The sequence below is a fragment of the Aedes aegypti genome, chromosome 2, assembly GCF_002204515.2.
Source record: "Aedes aegypti strain LVP_AGWG chromosome 2, AaegL5.0 Primary Assembly, whole genome shotgun sequence".
In the NCBI taxonomy this organism is placed as follows: domain Eukaryota; kingdom Metazoa; phylum Arthropoda; class Insecta; order Diptera; family Culicidae; genus Aedes; species Aedes aegypti.
Genome location: NC_035108.1, coordinates 219,281,118 through 219,296,134, shown reverse-complemented (window position 1 = coordinate 219,296,134; position 15,017 = coordinate 219,281,118). Strand labels below are relative to the sequence as shown.

At 33.5% G+C, this 15,017-nt stretch overlaps 1 protein-coding gene across 2 annotated transcripts in view; it reads left to right on the top strand.

Annotated features, from left to right (window-relative positions):
- The first annotated feature begins 6,289 nt into the window (after positions 1–6,289).
- The window catches only part of LOC5569581 (vacuole membrane protein 1), a 28,379-nt gene continuing 19,651 nt past the window's right edge, over positions 6,290–15,017 (top strand). The window contains exon 1 of one of the 2 annotated variants that reach the window (XM_001658597.2): positions 6,290–6,474. The gene's annotated coding sequence lies outside the window, so the exon portion shown is untranslated. The remainder of the gene's footprint in view (positions 6,475–15,017) is intronic. The other variant, XM_001658598.2, reaches the window with a different exon arrangement.

Here is a 15,017-nt window from a genome sequence, read left to right as displayed (position 1 = left end):
TAAATTTGTTTTACCAAATTAGGATGATAGTGTTGTCTAATAACACAGAACACCTAGATATAAGAAATAAATGTAATGTTTGGAATGATACTAATAAAGAAATTAAAAAAAAAAAATCAGGAATCAAAGAGGCAGCACTTGAAGGATTTTCTGGATCAAATTCGCAAAACATATATGTACTTCAGAAGAAATTTCTGGAGAAATTGAAGGAGTAGGGTAACCAATATATTTTGGACCTCTATATATTTTGGACCCCCTGGGTCATTTTCCTGCAAATTTCCCAGTTTAAATCGAAAGACCAACTCAATTCGCATGCCATTTGGAAAGATAGGACTATTCCGCACTTGCATTAACCATTTGTACATGAAAATGTGTTTATTTTATCTGAAATTAATTTAATTTAATCGGTTTATCCATGCAACCGTTACAACACGTTACACACAGAAATTGAAGCCGTCAGGAAGTTTTCAATTGTAAACAAAGACGTTTTTCAAATTTATGCACTAAAAGCGTAGAATTTCTTCGGTTTTCCATTGTCAATCGATTGGTTAAACTATGGGCAAGCATATAATACAACCAGTGTCGTAGACTTTGTCGCCAAACGGTAAAAAAATGCCGGGGGTCCAAAATATATACTTTGAGGGTCCAAAATGTATTGGTGTGTCCAAAACAATGAAAAACAGTGCTTCACAATTCAACTAATTTCGACATTTTTAGATCCTCCATGATCGTAGAAGCATTTTTATCTCGTAGGAGAAGTTTTTCTCTACATTTTGGCATGTTCTTTGACTTGGTTACGCTGTGCAATTAATTAATTGGGACAAAAAACTAAAATCACTTCCTTAGGGGGTCCAAAATACGACCGTTACCCTAATTTTTGAAGGCAATGCAAGAGCACTACCGGTAAAAATTTCAGAAGCAACACTTGAAAAAACTCCAGGAGCAACTTGCTGCGATTTTTCAAAAGCATTTCCTACAGTAATTCTAGATGTAACTCCCGGAGAAATTCCAGTTGGAACTCGTGTAAGAATTCCATAACAAATCTCGGAATAACTCCAGTAGGAACTCTTGAAGTCTTTTTACAAGCAACTCTTTATACATTTTCAGGAATTGAGGAGCAACTTCTTGTGAAATCCTAGAAGCAACTCCTGGAGGATTTCCAATGGGAACTCTTAAAAGAGTTCCAGAAGCATTTCCTTAAGGAAATCCATTACCACCTATTGATAAAATTCCAAGAACATCTCCATGAGAGTTCATAGAAGCAATACTTGGCGGAATTCCAGGGGAAAATTTGGGAGGAATCCCAGAAGCAACACTTTGAGCAATTATAGACAATACCTTCTGGGGAACTCAATATAAATTTTTGAAGGAAGTGACTATCTTGAACGATACCCAAAAGCTACTATCGGAGGAAATCCATAATCAAAGAAATTCTTAGAGCAACTTTCGGCAGAAATCAAGTAGGAATCAACTCTATGGTAAATTACAGAAGCAACTCTAATTCCAGGATGGTTTCTTAAAGTGATTCTAGAAGTAATTCCTTGAGGAGTTTCGACGCAACTTTCGGGGGAGTCCAGGTTGAACCCTAGAAGGAATTTCAAAATCATCTCCCGAAGCAACTTTTGAAGTAATTTCGATAGCGTTTATGTGAGAATTCCCAGACGCAACTCCTTTAAAAATCTCAGAAACAATTCTATGATGAATTCCAGAAATAAATCTTGGAGAAACTCCACTAGGAACTTCTGAAGGATTTCAGAAGCAACCCTAGAATTTATTTCTGAAGGAATTAATGAAGGAATTTTAGAAGCAACTCTTTCAGCAAGCAATTTCCGGAAAATACTAGGAGAGATTCTAGAAGCAAAAATTCCAGTAGCAGATTTTTGAAAAAATCTAAAAGCGACTCGTGGACGAATTCCAGAGTTTCTCATGAAGGACACCCAGGATTACCTCTTTGGAGAATGGATCATTGAAGGTCACTCATTTGGCACTCACCGCATCAGAGCAGCGGCGCCACCGTATATGGGATATAACATTGTGACAGCATTGCTGTTCTGTCAAACACACACGTCTATGGTGGCGCTATCTTTGCATTTCATAGCGGCCGTTTTGGTTATTTTAATGATCCATTTCTGTAGCAACTCTTGTAAGAATTTCAAAGCATTTTTGATGAAATTTTTGGATATAATTCTTTGAGGAATTCAAGAAGCATCAATCCATGAAATTGCCTCTGAAATTTGAACTGCCAGAGAAATTCTAGGAATTACAGAAGAAAATTCTGGCGAAAATTTAAAAAAAATCAATGTTGAATTCCAGAAAAAAAACTCCTTAGAAGCATTTTAGAAGAAATACTTGAAGCATTTTCTGAAGCAGCCACAGAAGGAATTCTAGTAGAAACTTCTGGAAGATTTCCATTACAAATAGGAGAAACTCTAGAAGGAGACCCTGGAGGATTTTCTGAAATAAAATCAGAAGTCATTTATTGATGAATTTTTAAAACAACTCCTAGAAGGAACTCCTGGAGAAATTTACTAGCAATTTCAGAGTTAACTTCTCTAGATTAATTTAGAAGTAACTTCAAGAGGAACTTCTAGAGAAATGAGAGAAGCACCTTCTTGATGAAATTCAGGAGCAGCTTTCGAATGAAGAGGCATTCCAGAAGAAACCTCTAATAAAATACAAAAGGAATTCTTAAAAGAAATCAAAATGATTTCATTGAAAGGAATTAAAAAAGAACTCCAGAAAAAAAAACTCCAAGAGGAACTCTAGAAGAAAATCTAGAAGCAATTTTTGTAGTTATTGTAAAAGGAACTCCTAGAGGAATTCCAGAAACAAGCCCTTGTAGAGTTATAGAATACACTTCAGAAAAAATAACATAAGCAACTCCTGGAGGAAATCCAAAAGTTATGCCTATAGGAATTTCAGAAGAATCTACTGGAAAATTTCCAGAGAAAACTCAAACAGGGATTCCACACATAACTCTTGGAGGAACTCATAAAAATCCTGTAGCACCTTCTGTAAAAATTCCAGAAGAAACTCATGAAATAGTTTAAGGAGGAAATCATAGAAAAAATCCTGAAGTATCTCCTGGAAGATTTACGGAACCAATATTATCGTTAATTACGACATATGACCCTCGTTGCACTTCGCTACATGGTCGTTTCCTTCATCGACCAACGATGAATAAAACAGAAATAGATTAGAAGACCATTGCTATCCGCAACATCACCAACAGCAGCATCGACTCCATGCAGGATATGTTATTCAAACTTCACTGTGATGTTAATCACCGCTTCTGTTGCAGCCGAGATTATGCATTGCCCACCAAAGAAAATGCTTATCTCACCACCTCACCACAGATCCGGTTGTATTTTATTTAGTGAAAATTGGACTAATTATGCACAAAAATCACTAAACTTAACAACCGTACACTGTAGAAACCGATCAAAACAAACAAGCTTTCCGCAAACTCAAGCGCAAGATTTGGAAATTTTCTATTCTTCCGGATGACTATGCGGTTGAGTTTGCGTTTAGTACAGTTTAGTACCAAACCGCAAAGTCAATCCGGATGCATTGTGCGTTGGCGCATATGATCCCGTTCATTTAAAATAGCTGTCAAAAAAACGGATTGTCAACCGGATCCATTGTGCTCCAGCCTTGAGAATTGTGACACTTGAGCGGGGCACGCTCCCGTATGATCCCCACGTGATCTGGACCCGCTCTAGTGTCAAAATTCTTCGACCGAGCTGGTTTAGTACACCAGTGGATAAGACCATATCGCATACAATATTCCCGTTTCCATCTTGATTTTAGTACGTCGGCTAAATTACGTCGATGCATATTACATTATTTTTTGCTGTGTACATCTAGTTTTCATTGGAAATAAGAAGTATGCCGTTTGATATCACGCTATACTCCACTGCACTATGACGTCACGCATCAATTTTGACAGGTACTGGTCCTGTTGTTTACAGTTTGGAGTTAGTACTTTTTTCGAATCATTCTTAATTTCGTGAAAGTTTGCTGCGAGGAGAGGTCAAATCCACTGCAGATACCCACGGATCGTATTATTCTATCTTCCTACCGTGGAAAATCGTCACCATCAGCATGCTGGTGATAGAAATGCGAAGATGAAAAAATGATGGAAAAAACGACTAAGTCCGAAACGTAAACAACAGGACCAGCAGCTGTCAAATAAGTGAGGTTAGGCTCGTCATATGCAGCGCTCTATTACGCATGCTATTACGTAGTCTGAACGTAGCATAAGAATGCAGCGCCACATTTAAAAAAGCGGCTATCCCGGATAAAAACGTATCATTCAGTGAATGGAATAAACCATTAATGTACAATATAACGTATTGGATACAATACAGCGTATTGTAATTGAATGTCGAAGCAATATTATTCTTGTTTGGATATACAATTCAAAAACAATATAATATATTGTAACAGAACATTGTATTGTTTTTAATTGGTTTTATACCTTACAATTTTGGTCAAATTCCTATTTTCGCGTAAAACAGCTGTTGCTTTTTTCTATGTAGCTTTGCTGAAAGAAATAAACAAAACAAGTTCAGAAAGCAAGAAATGTTGGGTGAAAAATATTCAAAAAGTTAAAATAAGTAATTTTTTAGAAGTCACTTGACATTAGCTGTAACGACGAATGCAACCATGATACAGTTCGTTGAATTGTTTTTGTATTGTACAACAATACACGAATTGCAAATCAAGACAATACATGAACATTATATCGTATTGTATTTTAAAAATGTTTGTATGAGAAAATATCTATATTTGTATTGTTACGATACTTAACCACCCATACATTATATTGCAAAAATCTCATATACCATACAGTGAACTGTTACTGTAATTGTATTGTCATTTTACATATACTGTATTGTATTTCCAATATATTGAATGGTACTGTTACAATACGTGATATTGTTTTTGTATTGTATTTTTTATTCGGGATTCTCGGCTCGCGTCGCGAGTCACACTGGCACGGCCCGGTTTAGAGGCGGTGCCAGGGTTGCCACTAGATTTTTGAAAATGTCTGGCGAGTTCAAAATAAAAAGTCTTGTAAAGTCTGGCAGACACCATTGTGCAGGTATACTACTAGACTCCAATTTCGACGGTAACAAAAAAATATACAACATAGAAAAAAAAAATCTAAATTCACATCAGCACTAAAACATGGCATTTTCTAAATGTTTAAGTCTGTATTGGAAAACATTCTAGTATTTCAGCTATGGTATTTATCAAATAAGTCCTTTATGTTTATTTACATACTGGCACATAGATTCTTATGATTGTACAAAATTAAAGTCAAAACAATGAATCCCTGAGAAAGTTTCACCATGTCTTTTTTCAAAACTCTATATCAAAAATGAGAATTGCACTCTAGTAGAGTTGATCTGGACACAGTTTAAACTACCATCAGTTTTTCAATGAACAGAAGAGTCTAAATGCTAAAATACCATTGCATAATAATCAAAGTCACTAGGATAACCTCTCTACTACCATCATCACTTATCTACCACAAAACAATATTTTATTCACGATGACTTTTTTTGTTTTTCAATAGTTTAGCAGTTCTAAACAACTCTTTTGTTTCTGAAATCGCTATCGAATCATTGGTTACTTGGTTTTAAAAATATTCCCCATATAAAACTCCTTTGGCCACCATTTTGTTTTTACTTAATTTATAAAAAAAAAATACATGGGCAAAACAATGTCAGGTTTTAAGGAGATTCTCTTAAAAAAAATCATTTAGATTGGTTGAGTTATCTTCAAGAAAACTATAAATTATAAAATGATGTTTTTCGAAGGTTTCAAGAGGCCTTTACGGTCAGGGTGGAACCAAACTCATGAATACTCATAACTCGAAAACGATTGCACCGATTTCCTTCATTTTTACACTACAGGCTCTCATCAAACTATTGTTCTGAAAAGTTAATTTACCAATCATAAGAAAAATTCTAAATCTGTGTAATTAAAGTAAGTATGGCTATCCGTCGTTCTATAAAGTCTGGCTGAATTTGAAAAAGTCTTGCAAAACGAGTAGTTTGTCTTTTTGTCTTTTCCTCGATTAAAAGTCTTGCAATGCCAGATTAATCTGGCATAATGGCAACCCTGGGCGGTGCGAAAAAAAAACAACAAAATTTGTTTGCGTGATTGTTCAAGCAGATTTTTTTCCGTGTAAGCAGCCCAACTTTACACACATCTGACTCATTTTTATTGTGTGTGTTCACATTGACGTTTTGCCTCTCAAAATACGCCTTTTTGGATTATCGCCTGCGAACTTCACGGATAAAAGAAAGAAGACGTCGCGTGAAAAAGTCAAGAGTGGAATGATTGTCGGTGGCGTGATTTTAGTGAGTTATTTTAGGAAAAATACTGCATTAGTGTTCGGCTCTAGCGCGGTGCTGTGAATTTATCGCTCATTAAAAAAAAACTTTGCCAAAGTCGAGAAATGTAAGTATGAAAGATGTTTGAAAAACAATCATACCAGACTTGCTGACGACACCTTCTTCTGCTTTGTCATGTAATCGATTTTTCATATTGACTCTCGTCTGGCCAGAAAGGGAAACAGGCAATTTCCTATTGTGATACCTGCGATTTACTAAATTGGCTAGACAGTATCGATCGATTAGCAGAATTGCTGGATTTTGTGGATTTCACATTGTTCTGTTACTACGTAAATTACATGTTTTCAATCAGGCTAATGTCATTGTTAATGATCATTCGTTTTCATTCAAACACCTCCAGCAGATAACATGAAAATTGTGTCTCATTGTGTTCTTGAATACTGTTATGAATAACTTTTCAAATTACACCGTCTCAGATTACATCTGGAAAAGCATATTATTACAAAGAACAGTTTTGGTAATGAATAACATGATTTTCATTAGTCAATTAGCATTAATATGAAATCTTCCCTTGATTGAGCCATGAATGACTGTGATTTATGTTCTCTGTTTCTCCTATGTTCTTGTTTTTCTATTTCGTTCTTACCAATGCGAACAATGTACATCAGTATGTGTCAAAATTTAAAAAAACAAAGTACGCAACGTAAACAAAGAGCTTATCAGCTGATGGTTCGGATTCAGTCAATTTGGCATAATGCAATTTGGTATACACAAAGGCGCGACCACGTTCAAAACCGTGGGTATTTAGGACAACCGGTAGCAATATACAGGTCGGACTCGATTATCCGGAGTATCGATTTTTTTTTACTCCGGATAATCGAATCACTAAGAAAAAATTGAAATCTTCGATAAAGGAACTTACATATTTTTTTTTCGTTGTTTTATTTATATGATGCGGTGGCATAGCCAGAAATTCTAGGAACAGTAGGGGTCTAAATAAGAAAAAAAAAATTCACCAGCATACACAAAAAACCCCTTTTGCAAACCCCCTTTTCTTAAATACGTTCAAAACTGCAAAACCATTCATAATGTATATTGCAGTACCAAATTATCTCAGATTTATGCATAAAAATCGAAAAACAAGAACATCAAAAAACAAATTCCGGATAATCGAGTCTAAAATTCCGGATAATCAAATCCCGGATAATCGAGTCACCGGATAATCGAGTTTCCGGATAATCATCGAGTCAAACCTGTATTAAAAATTTGACTAATGAACGGTATATTGAATCCTTATAAAATGTTAAGAGTTTATTTTATAGGTGATGCCTTAAAAATGTATTATAATATTTTTTTTTCTATCATGACTTTTACTACCATAAGTGCCTAATTAAGTGCACTACCCAATTTCTCACATTTTGGCGATTTTTGAATTTTAATTTTAGAGCATAAAAATTTTATTTTCCCGTTGCATGATTATGATTTTCAATTTAATCTATCATTTTACTGTACAAGCATTACTAAACACGTTAAACAAAGATTTCTCTTGGAATATGACAAATGTTTGACCAGGAGTAATCCCAAAGGTGCAATAGGAAAACTTGAATGAAGGGCTTCCTAGAATCTATGGAGCCCTATCTTAAGGTAAAACATCTTGGAATCCAAAGATGGTCGACTCGGGCCCCTACTTACGTTTTCAAATGCACTAATCTGGGGAAATAGTAGGCAAATGTTTCTGATCTTCTTATTTTAACCCTCTCTTTCCCATAGTAGCACAGGTGATCCACCGATTTTAGACGAACGCTAGCTAAACCCAAGTGGTACGATTAGCTCAATAATTATTGGAATAAATTTATGCGCTCATTTGTCTCGTCAAACATTGAAATAAGTGACCTAATGGTACAACTATTGAAAAACAATCAACTAACTATTGAAAAACAATCAAACAAATTTATAGTGATTTTGAATAATTTAACTTATTTGCAACAACTTTTGTTCAAGCACTTTTTTTATAAACGCCATTTTGACAGATAAAATGGCGTACAAAGCTGTGGGAAAGAAAGGGTTAAGCTTTCTGCTAGTGCCCTGTGCACTGTAGTTAGATGCTTCCATCACGAGTTTTGTACCTTTGAAGCTTCAATGCAAGCGAGGAAGCTGAATTCAAAACTGTTTCACCTTAACACATTTTGGTGGCAAGTCATTTTTTAGTGACTTGGTCACTTTTACCGTCCTGGCCACTAACAGGGTGGCCACCGAACCGGGAAAATCTGGAAAAAGACGGGAATTTGAATCCACCGGGAAAAACCGGGAATTCGAGAAGATCACCGAGAAAATAGTTTTGAACGAATCATCTTCAAGCTGTTATCTACAAACCAACCTCCAAAATAAGTTATAAAAAGTAGATATGCTTAATGATATTGCCATGAGGCATCCAAAATTTTGAACAAATATCTTTCAAACAATGATTTAATTTCTACTAGCATAGTATTTCTTAAAAATGTTTCACTCTATCCCTAGCATTGTTTCGAAACATTTTTTTGAATTTTTGTTCTCGCACTGTCAGGGCTAATATTTTTTGAACTTTTCTCGAACTTTTCATACTCGACGTTTTGAATCAATGTTTAATTACTTATTGCAAATTGATTTAGCACTCTTCTGTAATTGTTGAATACCACAACTAATCTTGAAAACTAGCCAACAAAGTTTAGAATATGCACTTCTTTACGATTTTAATAACGATCAAACTGTTACAGCTCATATGAAATGTATAAAATATCCAAACAAAAAGCATTACGAGAAGGTGGGCGGATGGCAATAATGATAATTTTCGGTGTTATTAATATTGTGAGTGAGCCTTCAGTAAGTGCTTCTATATGTGTGGCCTTGTTTCATCCATACCTTGAACTTATTTGCTTTAGAGCAGGGCTGCCCAACGTACGGCCCGCGGGCCGCCATCTTGTGCGGCCCGCGGAGGGTTCGAAAATTCTTCTCATATTTGGCCCGTTGACTATTCTACCAACCTTAAGTTACAACACACCAGGACTATTTAATTTTCAATTGAGTTTCAACCTTATAGTTTAGCTAGGTAATTATTTAAATTGTTTTGTTTGTTTTATTTTTATATTAAATCTTATATATTTAATTTTATGCATGATTCAAATTCTAAATCTCAAATTCTGGGTGTTTCAACAATGTTTTACCATCCTTTACTTTGAGATGAAAAATATGAAGCCTGAACAAAACTAATGGGCAAAAAGCTAAAAATGTATGCATAATTTCACTGAATCATAGGCTAACATTCTCACAGAATCCTGTAAATAAATTTAACCAATACCTGGGCGTAATTCACGCAGAATCCTCCTTATGAACAATACGGGCATTTTACTATACTTTGAACAGGATTTTAATAAGATTTCTGGTCACGACTTTGATGGAAAACATTGGCAAGATTCTCACAGGATTCCAAGGACTTCTAGTCAGGATTTTCAACGAATTCTATAAACAATTTTCTAAAATTATGGGCTAGATTACAATATAACGCTTTGTTACTTTTTGTCAAAAACTTAAACAAATTTATAATACAATTTTGAAGAGGTTTCTTTTGAATTACTTTTTACCACCCTCAAAGATTTCAAGCTTACGAAAAAAATATTGAGTAAGATTCTAAAGGAATCGAAGATTTTCGTTATAGCTTGATCAAGATTTTAGCATATTCTGCACTGAACCAAGGAATCATGTCATATTTATCTGAAAATACACATAGTTTTTTTCCATGCAGCTTTTCACATAACGCTCATCAATTTATCACATAAACTTGTTCGATTTCTTTTGAATTAAATTCATCTGATAGAACACATATTTTTGATGCAAATTTATCATACGAACCACTGGAATTTGTCAATGAATTTTATGTGAAATTCAGATGACAGTTATTGATATTGTTAGTGATTTTTACAAGATATTAAAATGAGTTTGAAATGATGCTTTTTCGTTTTTGTTTTCAGTAAAATTGATGAACATCAAAATTATAATTTAAAAAAAAATACTTTATTGATACTTTATCGGCATTTGTGTGAATAAACGATGCATTAATTACATTGGATAATCGATTAATTTAGCTATGAACAATGAATTCTTCTGGGTGGTGTTCTGGACGGTCCTTCCGACCTTGTTCCGTTGACTTCAGCTTGCAATGAAATACGTATTCTGTAAATTCAAGTTCAAAAGAATTAGTTTAAATTTAGCTTTTTTGTTTATGTATAATTAACTTACCTCTTACTATCCTATACAAAGTTCTATGATTCACGTCACTTGAACTATAATTTATTTCCAAATACACCGATGATTTTTTAAGAGTCAAACTAGCCATCACGAAGATTCCGCTATGGAACAGTGACTAAATTTTCACATGAATATTATGAGGTATGATGAGATTTATGTGTTTTTTACATGACTATCAATGGACACACTTAATGTGAATCGGATTTCATTTATCGGGAGAGTATGTGACGTTTTTAATGTTTTTTTTATGATAGGGGAACACGGGGCAGTATGGACACCCTAAGGAATTTTCCTATTTTGACTGTAAAGACACGAATATTTAGACAGTTTTCAATGGGCATTTTCTCATAAGGTCCAACATTCCAGATTCTTCCAAATATTCTGGACTGGATTATTATTTAATTTTGAAAGGAACTCTCACAATATCCTGCAGAATGCTTAGCATCAGTTATCTGTTTTTCGATTACCGCCAAACGGGGTGACTTGCAACACATTGCAATTTACAACTAAATTTCACTATAAAACACAAATTTCAAAACAAAATTTGTTTTAAATCGGTGCTTCAATACGTGTGACTCACAATTCGAGTAGGGGCCACGAATAAAGCTGTTATTATAAGTATATTTATACATTAAACATAATTCTTTTGAATGTCTTGAAAACTGATATTTGATGGAGGTTTAAAATCGTGACCTGAAAACATGTCATAGGTTTAATTTACAAAAGTAATACTCTGCATGGTGTTTCTATAACTAGTAATTGATAATATGACGAATTTTTTTAAGAAATTGTAGCAACAACTATTATTAAAATAAATCATTTTTATTAAAATGTACCTATACGGGGTGACTTGCACCAATATATTTCTAAGCAATTTAGAGTTTTATAAACGTAAAAAACTTTTGTGTTAGGTCTACTTTATAATCAAAAGAGTAATAATTCATCAATCAACTACAAACACTTGTTAAAAATATTGTTCAGTTAAGATATTGGACCTTGATGATTTAACGCCTCTTTTTGCCATACAAAAATAGCTCAATTATTTTCTTACAAAACGTATTCTAAATGCTCTTGTACTGGTTCGAATGTTTTAAATACATGAAGAACAATACTTAACAAGTGTGACTAATAAAAAATATCAAAATTTTGTTGGTAAAAACAATATTAGCATTGAGTGTTGCAAGGATTTTTAAAAAATTTCACCTTTTTGATGACTTTTGATATAACAAAATAATTCGACTCAATCTTCCGTCATCCCATTCTTTATGCGGGCCAGCCATTAAAAGTTCTACAGGGAATCAGATTTTTAGATGACGTTTAGATCATGGTTTTGGTTGATTGAAGTTGAAAAGTGTTACAAGTCACCCCGTTTGACGGTACTTAAAATGAAATTTACCTTATTCACAGATTTTTGTCAGATTTTATGAATTTCATTTTCTGGCTTTTGTCAGACTATCTGTGCGTTTAAACATATGGCCCGCGACACAAAATTGTTTCTGTGATTTCGCACGCGGTTCAAAAAGTTTGGGCAGACCTGCTTTAGAGAATTCTATATTTTTATTAGGAAAATTCAAAGGATTAAGAATTGAAATAATTTAAATTATGGTAAAGAACAACTTGATGATTTACTTAGGCACATGAGGCTTTTGTTTGCCAAATTATCTGAAATTCAGCATTAAGATGCACTTAAGATAATTATAAACCAAAGCCAAACCTCGAAACTTCAAGAGCACGAGTCTAGAGAACCAAACAGAGCTCTGAGCTGAAATTTTGATTTTTTATGATCATCAGAATGCAATCAATCCATCAATTTTTGACGCGAACGGTTGTCAGGTTCTCTAGATCTTGAAACTTGAACTTGAAAATTCGAAGTTTGGCTTAAAGGGCATAATGTTGGTAAATATGGTTCAAATTGCATTCCCTTCTTTTAGAAAAATGGTCACTTAAGTCACTATTTTCGTGTTCTGATGATAATGAAATTTAATGCTGGATTAGCTTTTTAAACATAAACATTAAGAAAAGGCTATTTGTTATTCTAAAGATAAATATAGTGTGATTTGAAATCAAAGTGTCAAGAAAGATAGGGACTCCTGGCTAACTTTCTGGAAGAATTAAGGTGATAATTCCGTAAAAAAAAATGATAATCAGGACCAATATTTGACAGAACTGCTGAATAAATTACTAAAGAACTTTCTGAACTACCTGCTCATCAATTTCAGCAACAAATATGTGATTTGAATCGTATAATACTTGCTTTATAAACTAGACCATTTCGCCACTGAGTGATATGATAGTTTTCAATAATTCATTTATTGGAACGTTCAGTTGAAACGCATGGAATAATATATTTTTAGTTACAGGGCTGGTATGGCGTCACTTTTTAGTGACTTGAGCATTATTTTCGACCTTGCCACTAAAAAGTCATTATTTTCAACAGTAAAATGGTTTGGTTATTTTTTTTCAGTAAAATGGTTTGGTTACTAAAGTAACTATTTTGGCGATGACATAGTCAAAAAAACTGGAGTAGCTTTGCCAATTCAAAGTATCAAAAAAGAAAAAAAACTTTCTTGTTGAAATTTTTGGAAATATTACGTAGAAATAGGATTGTAAGATTTTTTTTCGGGGTCCTAGGAAAAAATGTAGTGGAAGTTTTGACAAAATTTCGTTATCGGTTTTAGGTTCAATTTGAACAAATTTTAGCAAAAAAAAAAAGGATGAATGTTATGTAAGACCTTAACTGCTCATGGGATCTCTAGCCTCCAGCTGACATTTTAAAAAGATTTCAGAGTTACCATATGAAAAATTTTATCGATAGGGTGAAATTGATCATGAAGTCACACTATTTTATTATTAACAGAGCATTAATATCAATGCAAACTATAATAAATGAACGTTGTTTGTCGTAACTATTGTCGAATTGTGTGTTGTGAAGATTTTTGTCTTGAACAATGTACCGTCAAGCTACCATTCACCGTGCATTTAAGAAAAATTTGCACTTCAATAAATTTTATAACTTTTCCAAATAATTTGATGCGTACTAGAATACCACTACGTAGCGTGCAATTATATAATAATTCAGGAAAAATATAAAACTAGTGTTGGATAACAAAAACTACTCTAAAAATATGTTTGAAAATGTCATGTTAAGGTCGCCTCGTACCGTTCTACGTCACCATTTACCGTGCACACTAGTGCACCATTCACCGTGCATATAGTTTTCGTCATGATTTAATTTTGTATCTTGAAGAAACATTGGTAATGGAGCAACTATGTTGCTAGTAGTGTGCGCACTCATTTTTAAGAGTATTGAAACCTTCATTTATAATAAAAACCATAAAAAGTTTAAAAATTTACTAAATAAATAATTTTCCAATTAAATAGTTATAGGAGGTTTGACTGTATTGTCCAAACCTTTTCATATTCACTCAAACACTCAATATGAAGTTTTTTAATCACGACATAGCAATAAATCTAATATTACCGAATAATTTCAAGCTTTTTACAGTAATGCACGGTAATGGGAACCATACATATTGAAAAGGGTCCATTTACCGTGCATTTGGGTTTTGACTGAAACACAATAAAAAATTATAAATTGCATAATATTTCATTGCTCATACGATGAAATATATCTAACTAGTAGTATCCACAGTGTAAACTTGTTGAAATTTTGAAAAATTTCATACTCTAACGTTGAAATGAAAAATGGTAATTTTTGGCGTTTCTACTAAGAGTGTTGAAAAATCTCATTATCAAACAGAATTCACATGATTTTGACTACATAAACAAGGATTTTCAAAATGCTTTGTGACAAAAACTACTTCATTTTATCAGTTTTATCTTATTTTGCTGACAAAAGAATAATTTGTGAAAATTGTATGTATATTCTGTAGGAATTTGTATATGTGCACGGTGAATGGAGCCCGCACGGTGACTGGTGACTTAACGGTATATTTCTATGAAAATAATGTAGAATTGTAGAATCATGTTCGCTGAGGTATTGGCAGATACCTGTAAACTTCTAGTTTTAAACAAGGATTTGGACGAAGAATTTTTTAAGGATGTTAAAAATATATGCCCAAAACAGATTTTGTCATCCAAATTTGTACCAATTTAATCATTTTGCTGAAATAATTGTTTTTTTGTAAAATGTCAATGTTTTTAAAAGTAACAATAATTGTTTTGACAAATGATCAATATCACGAAATGGGATCCCTTGATTTTTTATTTAAGTGATGATTTTCAGCACTTAAATCACATTTGTAAGAAAACTTCAGTACATAAGCCAATGACGTTCACCAGTACGACGGTTGACAACATTATAGAAAACAGACATTAAAAAACAGTGAAAAGTAATCAATTTCACTT